We start from the raw sequence: 16,899 nt of genomic DNA, 5'->3' as shown, positions 1-16,899 counted from the left end.
ACCAAGTAAATTGAGGAGAGAGATAGGATGTGAGATGGAAACAGAACAGTACCTACAGAGAGCTGGTCGAGATACCCAGTTGAGTAAGATAGAAGGGTAAGGAGGTAAAGATGTAGCGGTAGGGATTGGGATTGGTAGAGAGATAGAGGCGAGGTTATGAAAGAGAGGTAAACAGATGTGGGGGTAACAGAGGTGTACTGATAGTGAAGTTAGGTAAGTCTAGATGATGTGGAGTGTTCAAATAGAGTGAGATCTGTGATCTGTACATAAATCCGTAGAGATTGGTAGAGAGGTAAAGAGAAAGTGATGAGATAGAAGAGGTGAAGTGATGATGGAAGGAGACAGAAAGTTTATTCTTTAATTTAATGGTCATAAAATTCCTGAGAGCATGAGGGTTACGTGTAGGCAGGTAAGTATGTCCTCTTAAGATTCTGCAAAGTGTGCATTCCAAACAAACAAAAAAAGAAACTGATTTGTATGCAAAATGTTTTATGGTAGGCCTTCTGGCTATCTTGATCACTTTAGCTGTGGGGCAGTTGGATGTTGGGTGTCTTGGGCAATTTCCCACTATGCCCATACCTTAAAACGGTTCTTCAACAAGTACCATAAATCCAATAAAGATCAGAACTGCTCAGTTAATCATACAATGACATGAAACGTGAGTGCATCCAAGAGTATGAGTGATAGACATCAAGGCGCAAAAGTTATGTGCATCAGGGAAGCGTAGGATGGCGCGCAACACAAGGTTCAAAGATGATATGCAGCAATGGACTGGGTGGTGTTTGACAGGAAGGAAGTGTAAGATAATGTGCTTCAGTTTAGAGACATACAGGCAGACCGATGTACATCAGGAGCATTTAATGTTGTGCATCTGGGAGAACAGGGTGATATACAGCAAGGGGTTCAGAGTGGTGCACAGTGGGATACTTGCCCTTGTGCATTAGCGGAAATAGTGTGATGTGCAGCAGTGAGCATAGGCTCATTTGCACTTTTTTGATGTTCATTAGTAGATGAGCACATGGTGATTTCAAAGCCCTCTGTAGCACAAGAGTATGTATGGGTGTTGGTCTATGCACATGGGAGCCTGTGTGTCTGTTCCCCTGCATCTATGATTGTATGTATAACAACAAACAGAGTGGCTGTGTAAATGTGGTGCGCACTTCCAAAGTTTTACGCTAGTATATAAATAAAGAGTCCATGGTGGTAAAGTCTATGTTGAAGGCAGGAGTGCCCAAGTGGTTGGTCACCCAGCCACAGGGTGCGTAGGTTGTCGGCTGAAAAGGCCACAGTCCAAGTATAAGAAGAAAAGAAACCATGGCACATCAACAATCTGTAGAGATTTCAATGTATTCCTCTATGGTGTCTCGGAAGAACACATCACTTGTTCCAGTAGGGTATAAATGTGCATGCTATCAAATAGCCAATACATTTCCCATGTTTGAAAAACAACAGCCGACACGTGTTTCGGCAAACTTGACTTTTTCAAGGCTCTAACTATTCAGAATAACAAATTGCATAGTGGAAGTCCAAAGGTCAATGCTGTTTACGAAGTGACATGGCATGAGATAGAACAATTATCCGAAGACCATGATAAGTCTGAGCTCAATAAGGAGCAGAGTTGGTGTTCTCGGGCTGCTAACGGTGTCGCTTCTGATCTATGAGTGTATATTTGTTCATTAAGAGGAAGCATAAAACCACCTCTCACTGACTGCACCTCCCATCCATGACATCTGTTAGAGTTTAACAGAGAAGAGAATTTAGCTCTAGGTGTTTGTGAGATCAAAATCTATAGAAGGGCAGAGCGACCTCTAACTGTAAACGAATACGTCCCTTTCGCAGTAGGTCATTCTTTCAAAATAACAACTAGCAAAGGTTTAAAAATACCACTTCTAGCTCCTGAAAGTATTGACTTTGTATAGGCATTACTAATAGAGGCACACAACATGCAGCCATACAGACACACATCAATCATACTGTTAGCAGGTATGCATGGGCGCATGTATGTTAGTCCGTCTGTATGGGTGGTATTGGTGACTACAGACACTGCATGTTTGGCTTTTTGCATGTATGGATTTATGTTTGTGGTTCTGTTAGATGGGTCTCTGTATGTCTGTGTGCATGGCTGCCCATATTTCTCCTTTTCTTGGTGTGTGCCTATAATAACCTGTGTTTCTAGAGATGTCATTTTATGCAGTTTTGTGGGCTGTATGTGTGTTTCCGTATGCTGTGTTCTAATGTGTACATATGTTATACAAGCCTGGCCTCTTGACTTGTCACGCTTGTTATGTCATGGGTAGAGAACAGGTGGAATTGGGTATTCTTCTTGGCTTTACTTTCTTACACATGTAAAAGACATAACTGCAAAAGCATTGTTAATGGAACTTTCACTTCTCATGATTTCATCCAGGTCTGAATTCACCCTGGTAAAGGGGGCTGCAGACTGGAGCGGAATGAGGTGGAGCAAGCGTCAGAAAAAGCAGCATGGAAAGACAATCAGGATATGTTGGGGCAGAGAGATTACAGAATTTAGCATTACAGCATTAAGAAAGAATGCAGAATCACAGACTGATATCTTCTTACTCCATATCGCTCTTTAAATGAACACCAATCCACAGACTCCGCATGGAATGTTTACGGAGGTTCCATACGAGATAAAAATGTAGAATTAAGAGATGTCTTGCACAGCCCTTGGTCAGGCTGGTAGAGCATATTGAGCCGAGTCCCGTGCCCCTATCCACCAGCCTGACCCGACTGGCACTCTACTGCTGGCCTAGAATGCCCTGCTGCACCATTTTATGGCAGGGCAGTCAGAATGATACCAATAGAAGTCTAGTGCACATGCCTGGACCAATTTGTTAACCCATACCACGCTCTAGCAGCAATGCAAGCCTCTAGCTGAGACTATCAGTGACAGTATTTTATTTGTCTTGTACGAAAAGCTCTTTTTTTAAGCACAGATGTTAAATAGAAAGCTGGTGCTGTGGGACTCTCTTGATCAGATGTAAGGTGGCACCAGGAAGGTGTGGGCTCTGAGCATGTGTACATTTTGCCCATGCTTGCCATACCTACCATCGTGACCCCGCAGTTAGGCCCTCATTACAACCCTGGCGGTGGGTGTTAAAGCGGCGGTAATACCGCAAACAGGTTGGTGGAAAAAAAAATGGGATTACGACTGTGGCGGAAACCGCCAAGATAGATTGGTGAAAGACAAAGTACTGCCCACTGTATTACAAGAGGTCTATTCACCACCTTTTCCGAGGCAGAACCAACGCTATCAAAAGCGCGGCGGAAACAGTACACAGAAGGGAAAACACTCACCTCTCGACACCCAACGAGCACCCAGGACGCCATGGAGCCTGAACGTCAGGTGTTACCCATGTTGGTTTACCTCCTTTTCTATCAGGAGTACGAACGGCGGTGGCGGCGACCATGGTGAATACTGCACCTACAACACAGGGGAGGAGGGGAGGAAAGAGAGTGACACACACACGCAACACGCAACACCTCCACCCTCACCCTCACACACAACATACACACAAATACATGCAGCAACATTACGTACCCCCCCACCACCCCCTGGAAGAACACAAGGACAAAAGGAAATTATTGTAACAAGTGTAATCATTAAAAATCCATTAGTCAAAACTCCAAATTCAGTATATGCACACCAACTACACAAGTCCGGATAGTGTACTAATCATTGTCCGTGGACCACTGGGTCCAAAATGCATGGGCGAGGCACACACATGATACCTGACTGGAAACGGAGAGAACACTGCTGGGGCATCCGATCAAAAATATACAGGCACCTCAGGGGGAGGGAGAAGGGGGGCACCTCAGCCTGATGAACGCACAACGCCACTGCTACACAAGGGGGCTCCATGCCCATCTCTGTATCCTGGGGAGTGCAAAGCTGCAGTCTCTCAAGTTTCTCCAGTGGGTGGTTTGCTCACTGCTGTATCCTGGGGAGTGCAAAACCACAGTCTCTGAAGTCTCTCCAGTGGGTGGTTTGCCCACTGCTTTATCCTGGGGAGTGCAAAGCCACAGTCTCTCAAGTGGATAACTGTCGCCACTGGTTCTGGAGGGGGCCTGGTGCCCAGAGTGCTTCATCCAGCCAAGGACTAAGGTAGTGGATGTATCTCTCCACTGGTTCTGGAGGGGGCATGGTGCCCAGAGCGCTTCATCCTGCCAAGGACTGAGGTGGTGGATGTATGTCTCCACTGGTTCTGGAGGGGGCATGGTGCCCAGAGTGCTCCACGTGCAGTGTGTCCGGTACAATTCCCTCACCTGGGTGTGCGTGCCACGAGATTTGCGAGTTTCAGGTAGCATGATACGCCATGGAGGCAGTGACATACCCCACACTGCTGCGGCTGCGCCTTCCACCTGCAGGTGCAAACAGTGATGGAAGTCATGCCTCATGGAAGCTGCCCAGTGTCCAGGAACTCTCCTCCAGCCTCAGACGACTGACCACTGGGGATGGTAGCCATGTCAACGGTGGTGCCTGTGTCCGAGGATGCCGCAGGGCTGGTGGCGGTGTCTGTCACGGCGATGCTTGCGGCGGTGTCTGTGGCGGTGGTTTTTGCGGTGATGCATGGGTCAGCACCTGCTGAGGGACACAGCAGGACGTCTCCTGCAGCCTCGTTGGCTACCCACTGGGGAAGAGGCTGGGGACTGTCGCTGAGGCTGTAGACGTGCTGAGGGCGGTGCAGGTGGCGGTGCTTGTGGCGGTGTCTGTAGCGGTGGTGCTTGCGGCGGTGTCTGTGGCGGCGGTGCTGGTGGCTGTGCTTGCGGCGGTGCATGGGTCAACACCTGCTGAGGGACACAGTAGGATGTCTCCTGCAGCCTCGGACAGCTGCCCACTGGGGAAGAGGCTGGGGACTGTCGTTGAGGCTGTAGACATGCCGGGGGCGGTGCAGGTGGCGGTTGTGGTAGCGGGGCAGCTAGCTCTGTTCGCCGCCGTACAGGTTGTCGTGGTCGTGGACAGAAAGTGTGACACTAGTCCCTCAGTCAGTGCCACCATGCCCTTTCCTGACCTGCTCTTCAGCTTTTGGCCCTTCCCCACCTTTGATGGTGCCACACTTGTCTTGCCACTATCCCCTTTGGTGTTTGCTGAGCCCTTGGTGGCTGGTAGTTTTGGCTTCTCCCTCTGGGATGTGGGCACCTTTTTCACCTTGGCAGGTGGCGGAATGTCCTTGCCCTCGCTACGTGGCACACTGGCAGCCCTGATGGGTGGAGCACTCGATGAGCCCGCAGTTGCTGGCACCACTGTGCCTGGGGATGTGGTAGCTGAGGTGCTGGGCTGGGACCTGGAAAGCCTGATCCTAGGGTAAGGATGGGGGAAGGTGTAGGAAAAAAGAAGTCAATGTTAGCCAGAAAAAGTTTTTTAGACACACTGGGATGGGAAGATGGAGGGGATTTGGGAGTGGAGGTAGAGGTAGTGGTTGTAGGAGGTGTACGTCTGCTGAATTTGGGTGAAGGTGCATGGGCCGGAGGCTGTTGTGAGATGGATGGCTGTTGGGTGGGTGTGTGCCTGCGTTTGTGTACTTTGGGAGGAGGGCTCACTGACACACTGGGAGAGGACACTGGAGATGTGTGAATGGTAGTGGGGGTGGTGAGTGCACGTGAGCGGTGTGTGGTGATGGGCGTGCTGGTGATAGAGGCAGTGGCTGAGGATGTAGTGTATGCAGGTGTGAGTGGAGACGAGACAGGGAGGGAGGAGTAGGACGTGGAGGAGGGGGACACAGTGGAGGCAGTGGATGTTGCTGTGTCTGCATGGGGATGGTGCTTGTGTGAGTGCCTGTGGGATGTGTGGTGCTTATGTTTGCCTGAGCCATTCTTGTGTGTTGATGAGTGTGCATGCTTGTCTGATGGTGTGCTTGGAATAGGCTGAGGTACAGGGGATTGGGTCTGGGTGGAGGAAGTTGGAGGGGGGAGGCTGGACACAGGGACAATGGCTGCCATCAGTGCTGAAGCCGAGCCTGAAATGCTCTCTGTTGGGCTGCCTGCCCAGAATGAATGCCCTCCAGGTATGCATTTGTTTGTTGCAAATGCCTCTCTACACCCTGGATGGCATTCACAATGGTAGATAGCCCAACAGTGAGGGATCTCAGGAGGTCAATAGCCTCCTCACTGAGGGCAGCAGGGTTGGCTGGGGCAGGGCCTGTTGGGCCTGGGGCGAAGAAGATGCCCACCCTCCTGGTTGAGCGGGCACGGAACACATGCTGAGGGGCTGCTGGGAGGGCGGTGCTGGTAGGGGGGGTGGCGGCTGTACCTGTTGATGCAGTGGGCACAGAGGTGCCCGCCACTGCAAGGGAGCTTCCATCAGAGGAGGAGTCGCTGTCACTACTGTCTGCTCCTGTCCCCGTCGTGGAGCTCCCCTCGCCCTCTGTCCCACTGGTGGCTTCAGACTCTGTTGTTTCGCCCTCCAGGGCCAAGTGGGTTGCAGCTCCCTCCTGCTCCGGTGCCAGTGCTGCTCCGCCTGATGATGCTATTGCACACAAGAACAAGGAGACCACAAAAAGGGGGGGAAAGACAGAAGAAAGACATGTTCAGTGCATGCAACACCACTACTGTTGGCGGACACAACACCCAGGGAGCAGCCCTCTGCACTACGCCATGCACTGACAGTTCCTAGAAATTTCAGCTGACCATGGGGTACGATGCCTAAGAACAATTGCTGCACACCTGGAAGTCACAGGAGCCTGACTAGGTGTAGATGGCTCTTACCACTGGTGGGTTTGGGGTGCCACATGGCCTGCCTCACAAGGGACCTTGCCTACCAAGTTCGCCCTGGCCTATTGGAACCCACTGCCCACCTCCCCCACCCAGACACCTTGTAATGCGCGCAGAGTCAGCTGAATGAGAGTGTACTCACCCCCTTGTGGCTGCTGTGATGCCCTCAAGCACCCATCCAACTCCGGATAGGCCACCGCCAGGATCCGGAACATCAGGGGGGTCATGGTGCGACGGGCACGCCTTCCACGTTGGGATGCCATCCCCAGCTGGGCCTCCGCCATCTTCTTGCTCCAGTGGCGCAGGTCCTCCCATCTTTTACGGCAGTGGGTACTCCGTCTGCGGTAGACCCCCAGGGTTCGGACATCCTTGGCGATGGCACGCCTAATGCCCTTCTTCTGGTGGGCGCTGACCTAGAGGAATGGTACAGGGGGAAAGGAAATTACTTACCTGTCCGGACGTCATACTCATTGGCCGCCAGTTCCCACCCATGCCCTGGCGCACATATACTCCCCATCCGCACCTGCAGGCCTCAGCCCCCCCACGTATCTTCCATCCACACCACTCAAAACAGGCATTGCCCATGCAGCATACTCACAGTGTACTCACCTGTTTGTCTGGAGGACCGTACAGTTGCGTGTACTGGGGGAGGACCCCATCCACTAGTTTTGTCACAGTTTTCAATGGGCTTACCGTTGAAGTTGAGAAGAGTTGGGGAACGACCCCGGTTCCGGCAGGTTCTGCTCTGGCCGAGGTAGGGGCGACCCCTTCCGGTAGCCACGTTGCTGTTTGACAATAGCAAGCCACTACAGTCCGTGCCCTCCAGAAGGAGTCCCAGAGGAAAAACCCCAGTAGGGTAAAAAACCTCCAATAGGAACTCCCTGAAACAGAAGGAGGACACCAAGGCGTTAGAGCTGAAGATCCGGAGTACAGGAAGACTGGAAACGAAGACAGGTCAGGAAATACTGGATTCACAGGAAGAAACCAGTCAGAGCGTGACTACCGCCAAGGAGTGTTGCAACGCAATGAACAAGCAGCTGAATTCCCCTTATATACCTCTAGACAGGAAGTAGGAAACAGGAAGTAGAAACACCACCATCTTGGATTGGGGAAAAGAGTATAATAGTGAATCAGGTACATGCGTCTAAACAAAGAAAAACAATGCATGCTGGGAAGAGAGGAAGTGGGCAGCATGCTGGGAAAGGAAAAGGCAGGCATAAAAACACCACCATGTGCAAGGGTTCGGCTTTTGCCTGGAGACATTGGTAAGTGGTGAGCAGATGTTTAATTCATTAGTACAGGAAGACTTGATGTAAAGCGCACTAAATGCGCTATGCGCGGTCAGGCCTGAAACCCACTCGGGGTCTCAAGCCCTGCCGCGTCTGCCTTTGTGGCAGAACTTAAAGAAAGGGGCGCGGCGAGTGCCGCGACCCCTGACCAGGCCTCTTGATCTTACCGCGGCTTGCGTGCAAGCCGCGGCTTCTCCCGCGGCCTGTGCGCCAGCCGCGGCCTCTCCCGAGGCTCGCACACAGGCCGCGGCATGAAGGGAATGCCGCGATGCTGCGACCCGAGCCTGCGGCCGCGTAGGAGCCACGGCGGCCGCGGCGTGACAAGTTTCTCCAACTCCTCCGAAGTGAAGGCAGGGGCCCTTTCCCCAGACACATGAGCCATTGTCGCTTCCAGACACAGGTCACAGCAGCATTTGCAGTGTAGGTCCTCTCCTGTTGAGGGTCAGGTGTCAAGTGAGTGAACAGACAGAAAATGGCAGTCACGTCTGCGGCGGTGCGTACCGTCACCACTGGCGTACATCGTCATTGGCTCCTGGGACCCATAGGGCCCAATATTAACCAATGCTGAATTGCGCTGCGGTCTTCGACCGCCCACCGCAACAGTGTAGAACGCCAGCGCAGTTACCTCATATCCCCTTGTCCCACCTTACAGGTCAGGCAGCCGCCATTTCAGGAGGCCAAAAGGGATCGATGTTAACTGCGTCACACCTATCTAGGCCGGGAATATAGACAGATACCGGCACATTGTGGATTTATAATGTTTCTCCAAATAACACATTGTGATACCTCTGTGTTATATTACTCTCTGCTTGCTGTTCTCCTCCATAGGGCACGTCTGCTAGGGCAGTTGATGAGAGGGCGGCATCCTCCGGTGTACAGACCCCTGGTGGACCGGTCGAAAATGGAAGAGAGACACATCCTAGTCACATACAGACTTGATCTTGCAACTATCCAGGAACTGTGTGCCCAGTTGGAGCCAGACCTGATGTCAGCTACACAGGGATACCCCCTCTAGTGCAGGTCCTGTCTGTAGTCCATTTCCTGGCTGGTGGGTCTTTACAAACAACAGTGGCCATGGCATCAGGGATGTCCCAGCCAATGTTCTCTAACGTATTGTAAAGAGTGTTGTCTGCCCTGCTGAAACACATGCGCTGCTACATCGTGTTCCCTCAGGTGGAGGATTTGCCCACAGAGAAAGGTGACTTCTATGCCCTGGGACATATGCCCAACATCATTGGTGGCATGGATGGGACACATGTGGCATTTGTACCCCCCTGCAGGAATGAACAGGTGTACAGAAACCGGAAGAGCTACCATTCTATGAATGTGCAGATGGTGTGTTTGGCAGACCAGTACATCTCCCATGTCAATGCCAAGTATCCTGGCTCTGTGCATGATGCTTACATTTTGAGGAATAGCAGCATCCCTTATGTGATGGGGCAACTCCTGAGGAACGTGTGTGGCTAATAGGTGAGACCAAGGACCCAATACAGTGTGAATAGGTGTCTGGGTATGGGGCTGTCCCTAAGGGTTCGTGTGTGTCTAACAGTTGTCCCTCGACATTTGCAGGTGACTCTGGTTACCCCAACCTGTCATGGCTACTGACCCCAGTGAGGAATCCCAGGACAAGGTCAGAGGAACTCTACAATGAGGCACATGGGCGAACTAGGAGGGTGATCGAACGCACCTTCGGCCTCCTGAAGGCCAGATTCCGGTGCCTCCATCTGACAGGTGGCTCCCTATACTACTCACCGAAGAAGGTGTGCCAGATAATCGTGGCCTGCTGTATGCTGCACAACCTGGCTTTGGGGCGCCAGGTGCCTTTTCTGCAGGAGTATGGGCCAGATGGTGGTCTTGTGGCAGCAGTGGAGCCTGTGGACAGTGAAGAAGAGGAGGCAGAAGAAGAGGATATCGACAACCGAAACAACATCATCATGCAATGCTTCTAGTGAGACACAGGTAAGAAGATGTCACTTCTTCACACATCTCATACTATTGTTTGAGTTAGCATAAGTCTGTCATTTTCATTTAGTGTATGAACCCTGACTTGACACTTTGACTTTCCATTTCACAGATCTGGGTCCCACTTTGTGCCCTCTGCTATGTTTACTTCTGGCCTACAGCTGTGTTACATTGGTATGTGAACAAGTAAATTGACATTGCTACATTCCATAGTTATTGCAATTACACATTTGTGAAAGCACAGACTGATTCCAGATTGTTTTGTCATTGAAGTGTGTTTATTCCTGTGCTAATAAGTGGATGGGGGTTGTAAAATGGGCTGGGGTGATGGTGGAGGAATCCCCATGGCAGAGTCCAGTCTATTTGTTTCACAGGTGCATTGTCCAAAGGGGCATAGGAAGTGGAGCAATGGCAGTTTAAGGATGGACAGGATGACATAGTGGGACAGAAGGGTGACATTCAGGGGGGTCTCAGTTCCTGGCAGGGGTCTTGGCAATGTTCTCTGTCTTGTTCATGGATCTCAGGGACCTTTTGCGGGGTGGTTCTCCATCTGCAGGGGGTGGGGTGCTGGTGTCCTGTTCTTCCTGTGGCGGTGCCTCCTGTCCACTAGCACCGGCAGAGGTGGAGTGCTGTTCATCGTCCAGGCTAGTGTTAGGGGCCCCTTGTTGTGCCACTGTGTCCCTCCTGGTGTTGAGAAGGTCTGCCAGCACCCCTGCAATGGTGACCAGGGTGGTGTTAAAGGACTTCAAGTCCTCCCTGATCCCAAGGTAGTGTTCCTCCTGCAGCCGCTGGGTCTCCTCAAACTTGGCCAGTACTGTTGCCATTGTCTCCTGGGAATGATGGTACGCTCCCATGATGTTGGAGAGTGCCTCGTGGAGAGTGGGTTCCCTGGGCCTGTCCTCCCCCTGTCGCACAGCAGTCCTCCCAGTTTCGCTGTTATCCTGTGCCTCTGTCCCCTGAACTGTGTGCCCACTGCCACTGCCGCCAGGTCCCTGATCGTCCTGTGTTAGTGGCGTTGACTGGGTTCCCTGTAGTGGTGGACACACTGCTGATTGATGTGTCCTGGGGACAGAGGGATGGGCCTGCTGGGTGGGTGCAGTGCTGGTGTTTCCTGAGGGGGGAGGCTCTGTGGTGGCTTTTGACAGTGGCAGGAGAACCGCTGTCCGAGGTCCCAATGGGCCGGGCTGGTCATCTTGATCTAGGCGTGCAGAGCTGCTGTCATCACTGTGGGCCTCTGCTGTGGGGGGACTGGATATGGCTGGCACCTCCTGTCCGGTGAAGTTGGGTAGGTGTCCTGTTGGGGTGTAACTGCATATTGTATCTGTGTGTGCCATCGTGTGCAATGGGTGAGTGACCCTCTACTCCAGGGCTTGCATTATGGGCTTGGTCCTTGCGAGATTGGTGATTTTGGGGCATGAGTGAATCTCTGTACTGGACATGCTTGGGTGATGGGTTTCCATGCATTGGTGTTACATGCAGGGCTTGGTTTTGGGATGTGTGGGTTGTGTTGGTGGGGTATCTGTGGGTTGTTGGAGTGATGGGTGTGAGGGTAAGGGTGGGAGTATGTGATGGCATGCAGGTGGGGTGGGGGGGATAAGGTAGTAAAGCTTTGACTTACCAGAGTCCAGTCCTCCTGCTACTCCTGCGAGGCCCTCAGGATGCAGTATTGCCAAGACTTGCTCCTCCCATGTTGTTAGTTGTGGGGGAGGAGGTGGGGGTCCACCGCCAGTCCTTTGTTCAGCAATCTAGTGTCTGGAGACCACGGAACGCACCTTCCCCCGTAGGTCCTACCACCTTTTCCTGATGTCATCCCGTGTTCTTGGATGCTGTCCCACTACGTTGACCCTGTCGACGATTCTGCGCCATAGCTCCATCTTCCTTGCAATGGATGTCTGCTGCACCTGTGATCCGAATAGCTGTGGCTCTACCCGGTCAATTTCCTCCACCATGACCCTGAGCTCCTTCTCAGAGAACCTGGGGTGTTGTTGAGGTGCCATGATGTGGTGTGGGTGATGTGTGAGGTGGTGTCTGTTGTGATGTGTGAGGGGATGTGTTGATGTGTGTTGTTTGAGGTGTGTGGATGTGGTGTAAGTGATGGTGTTGTGTGTCTGTGGATGCTGCTGTTGTTTTAGGTAGTGTCTCTCTCTAGCCTGCTTTCAAATTTTTGGTAGTAAGGATTGGTGGGTAATGTGGGTGTGTGTTTTATATTGGATTGGGTGTGTGGGTGTGGTATGTGTATGTGTACCAGGTGTGTGTATTTCATATTGTCCAATGTGGTTGTGTTTTGTATATGTGTGTGTATTTTGAGCGCAGCAGTGTGTACCGCCAATGGATTACCGCAGTTGAAAGACCGCCGCGTTGATTCGTGGGTTGTGATAGTGTGGGCGTATTCTTGTTGGCGTGACAGTGGCGGTTTTGTTTTCGCCAGTTTATCACTGACCTTTGGTGTGGCGGACTTGTGTGGGTGTCTGTATTGTGGCGGATTCCAGGCTGTGGGTCATAATACCTGTAGCGGAATGCCGCATCGGTATGTCGGCGGTCTTCTGCACAGCGTTAAGCGGGATTTACCTCCAGGGTTGTAATGAGGTTCTTAGTACTTCTATCCCGCGCAGATAAGCTTGATGAGAAGCCTAGACAGTATGCTCAAGCTGCATGTCAGCTTGCTGTCGTGCAATCCTTAATGCAGTGAGGCTTCAAGTTGCAGCTATCCGTTTTGAGCCCAGGCACTCTTGAGTCATATTAGCATAATTCTGTGTGCAGCCCCCTTGCCTCGGCCTCTCCCCCTGCCTGGAGACAATCGAAGGTCCTTTCAGTTTCTCAATTGGTAATGCAGGCAGAGAGGAGGCAGCAGATCACGTGCACTGTTTCAGTTGGGAAACTTAACTGTTTTTAAATACCAGAAACTCAAAGGTCCTGCCCTTTCAGTTGGGGGGACCAGAGCACAATAAGACCTGACCCCCCATCCAGGCTACGACCCTTCCCCTTAATGACAGCCACCTGAATAGCAGTCAGTATTTTTTCTGCTTGTGCGAAATGTTCTGCATGGGGAACAAATATGATTTGTATGCTGTGGGTACCATGTCACTCTACTTAAATGTGACATAGGTGAACCCGATGGCACCAGGAATTACTCTGATCACCAAGCTTGTTTTGTTGTCATATGTATGTATGTGTTTAGCTTGAAGCATGTGTAATTCTAAATGTTCTGTGAATGCATGTATGTTCCGGTGTACAATGTTTCATTGAGAAATCTAGATGAATTAAGTCATAAAGGGATTTTATGAGTTGGGCAAATTCAGGAATGTAAATTCTGCCAAAGTTGAAAAAGCCCAGAAATGACTGTAGCATTCTGATGGTATTTGGAGGTTGTAATTGCACACATTTTTCTAGAAAGCATAGGGCTAGGCTCTTGCCCTCATCAGATAATTTGTATCCTAAAAATAGGACACTAGTAAAAGCAATTTTGGTTTTCTTGAAGATAAATTTGTAGCCCTGGGTGGCAAATCCCAAAACAGTGCAATTCCCCCTGGCTAAGTGTGCATTGTGGTCATCATCTGTGATATAGATATCATCTACATAGGATAACACCTTGGAATTGATATCATGCAATATTGATGTCACACAGGCAAAAGCCAATCCTGAACTGTTCTTATATCCCTGGGGCAAATGGCAACATTTCCTTTGTGAGCCAAGATCTATGAAGGAGCTTATGTTTCTGGTTTCAGGTGGTAGCTTGTGGCAGAAAAAAAACATTACAAATATCCAAGGTTGTTTTGTACTTTTTGTGCACTATGTTAATAATAAGTGCTGCGTTGTGTGCATTTTGTATTGCTAATGTGTGTGTGTGTGACTGCTTAGATGGCTGTAACCTAAGATTATTCTACATGAATAGAGATCTATTCATTGAAGAGACACAGGATTTGATTACTTTCTGGTACTTGAGTTGTGAGAGCATTTCTCTAGTGCTTTTGCCTCATGTTTGATAGGTATTGAGGCTAGATCTGTGGTGTGAATCTTATTGGAATAACGTGGTAGGGGGAATCTCTATCCCACCCTATGCGTTTGCGGTACAGCACTGGCACTTGTGCCAATGCCAAATCTGGGACTGAGAACAAAGGCAAAATGACATCATGGCATGCGGACAAATTCAGGTGGCCAATACTTTTCTGCCAATAATGTATCAGAAAATTACTTTAATGGTGCGTTCTATGGCTCCCTCAATCTGTATTCTTAATTTCCAGACCCTGTCAAGCAGGGAGACACGCCTGTCCACGGTTTTAACTTCAAGGAAGTCATTAGTTGGCGTCACATCCAGAAATTCAATAAGATTCTGGTGACATTTCGTGACTTCTGTTGCGCCGTCTAGAAGAGTCACTGCCCAGGTCCTGTTTTTCTGTAGTGTTCTCAATATTTTTGGCAGGTTTGGCCGAAATAGCTTTATCCTTTTTCATTTTGAATTAGGGTTTTGTTGTGGAAGTTTATTTTCCCTTTTTCTTGAAAGTCTCTGAAGAATTCTGTGATTTCTTTTTTGGCTTCACATAGTTACTTCAGGGTTCTGACCACCCTCCTCTCTCACTCCGTTTATATGGTGTGTCAAGATGGGTGTCTGTCAGTATGTTGGTATCTGTCAGGAGTCTTTAAAGTTTCCCTATTTCTAAGGTTGTCTGGTTGCGTAGATTCTCCTTTTTGGCTTCTTCTACCTTTATTAGATTTTTGTTAATGTCAGCATTTTTGAGAGCTCACTTGTGCCTGCTTAATACCTTCCTTACCAGAATTATGCTGTAATTGTGATTTAGCTAGTCTGGCCCCCAGACTACCCTATACTAGTATACGTTTCGGAAATTATCTTGGCAGCTACCGTTCCTGATCCTATTGAGGAATCTCCTGAAGCTGCTAGCAAATTGCCAATGCTGCTGCTTTCCCTTTAATGTTACTTAAAATAATTGAGGACACTGTGTCAAAATTGAGCATCAGTTTCATCCCCAAGTCCAGGGCAGAGTCTGCCCTGTGTTAAGTTTTCATTTCTTTTTTTAACACTTCCGGAAGATTCACAACTGTTGGTTAACCATGTGATATGGTATATATTGCAGCAAAGACTGTGCCCCAAGTGGCACAATCCCCTAAAGAGGGAACCTTTCCAAAAGGCAAGCACATTTTGAGAATTCTATTTATCTGGAGTCCTCTACGGGGAAGCACTACTTCATCTGCTTTTTGTGCAACCCAGAACGGACTCTTCTTCCCTCAGTGGGTGCTTTTCCCATTATTGAATGGACAGTTTGTGGATTTATTTCTGTGATGACCAATTAATTTATAGGTGGAGCGGCCCTCACTGGGGCAGTGTTTAAGGTCCACTTTACAAATTGTATTAAACGTCCATATATAGCTATGCGATCATTGTATAATGTACATACTTCAGCTGCTTGCATAGCTTGTACATTGGAATGTGGTGTAAATGTAGCCAATGCTGGCCCTGTAGGTCCATCATTGCTTGAAGAACCTAACCTAACTGGTTGTTCTACACTTGGAAGAGCGCCATTAAACTAATCATGGTATTTTTGATAAGTTAGAGGTATCTCTATGAAGTGGTATTTTCTGTATTTTTGTTGTACATTCGCTATTGTGTATGCTTGAAATGTGTTTGAATCTGGGTTGAAGCTTGAACAACCTACAGACTTAACTAGGTACTCCCTGTTTAGCTGAGGAAGATTTTCCCTAATACCACAGACATCTCAGTATAAGGTAATTAGGGTACCTTTAGCATGTGTGAGAAAGAGATACTCAGGAGACCTGTAAAATTAGTGCCCTACCAACTTTGGTGACGCCATGTCGTAGGACTCTTACCATGGAGGCAAGACTGCTGCTTTCGGGTGGCAGCACCACAGTGTGTGGGAAACTGAGTGAACCTGACACCATCTGGTAGCTGTTGGTATAACCCTTTCGGCTAGCTATCAGCACCTCACCCAAACCTAAAAAGGAAAGGTGATTTGTGGCAGCCTGTCTCATGACACTATGGCCCTCATTATAACATTGGATTACCGCTGTGCAGAAGACCGCCAACACATCGCCGCGGCAGCGGAATTCCACCACGGTCATTATGACCCACTGCTTGGAATCCGCCAAAATTTAGACACCCACACAAACAACACCTCCACCATCACGCCAACAGAAATACGCCCACACTATCACGACCCACGAATCCAAGCATCGGTCTTTCAACCGCGGTATTCCATTGGCGGTACACACCGCCGCTCACAAAATACACACACATTTACAAAACACAACCACATTGGACAAATCGAAATACACACATCTGGTACACATACACACACCACTCCCACACACCCATACCACTATAAAGCACACACCCACATCACCCACAAACCCTTACGACTAGAAATGTAGACGAAGGCCAGAGATACTGCACAGCAAAGACAACCCCACCATACAGAGGCATACAACACCATCACACATACACATCCACGCACAAAAAAACACACACCCCTAAATATCACCCCACACATCACAACACACACCACCCCACACATCACCCACACCACCCCATGGCATGGCAAAGACACCCCAGGTTCTCTGAGGAGGAGCTCAGGGTCATGGTGGAGGAAATCATTTGGGTAGAGCCACAGCTATTCGGATCACAGGTGCAGCAGATGGAGCTTTGGCGAAGAATAGTGGACAGGGTCAACGCAGTGGGACAGCACCCAAGAAATAGGGATGACATCAGGAAGAGGTGGAACGACCTACGGGGGAAGGTGCATCCCTTGGTCTCAAGACACCACCTTGCGGTTCAGAGGACTGGCGGCGGACCCCCACCTCCTCCCCCACAACTAACAACATGGGAGGAGCAAGTCTTGGCTATTCTGCATCCTGAGGGCCTCACAGGAGTAAATGGAGGAATGGA

Source organism: Pleurodeles waltl, chromosome 3_1 (genome assembly GCF_031143425.1).
Source record: "Pleurodeles waltl isolate 20211129_DDA chromosome 3_1, aPleWal1.hap1.20221129, whole genome shotgun sequence".
Lineage (NCBI taxonomy): Eukaryota > Metazoa > Chordata > Amphibia > Caudata > Salamandridae > Pleurodeles > Pleurodeles waltl.
The sequence above is the reverse complement of the archived record's forward strand: the minus strand, read 5'-3'. Positions refer to the sequence as shown.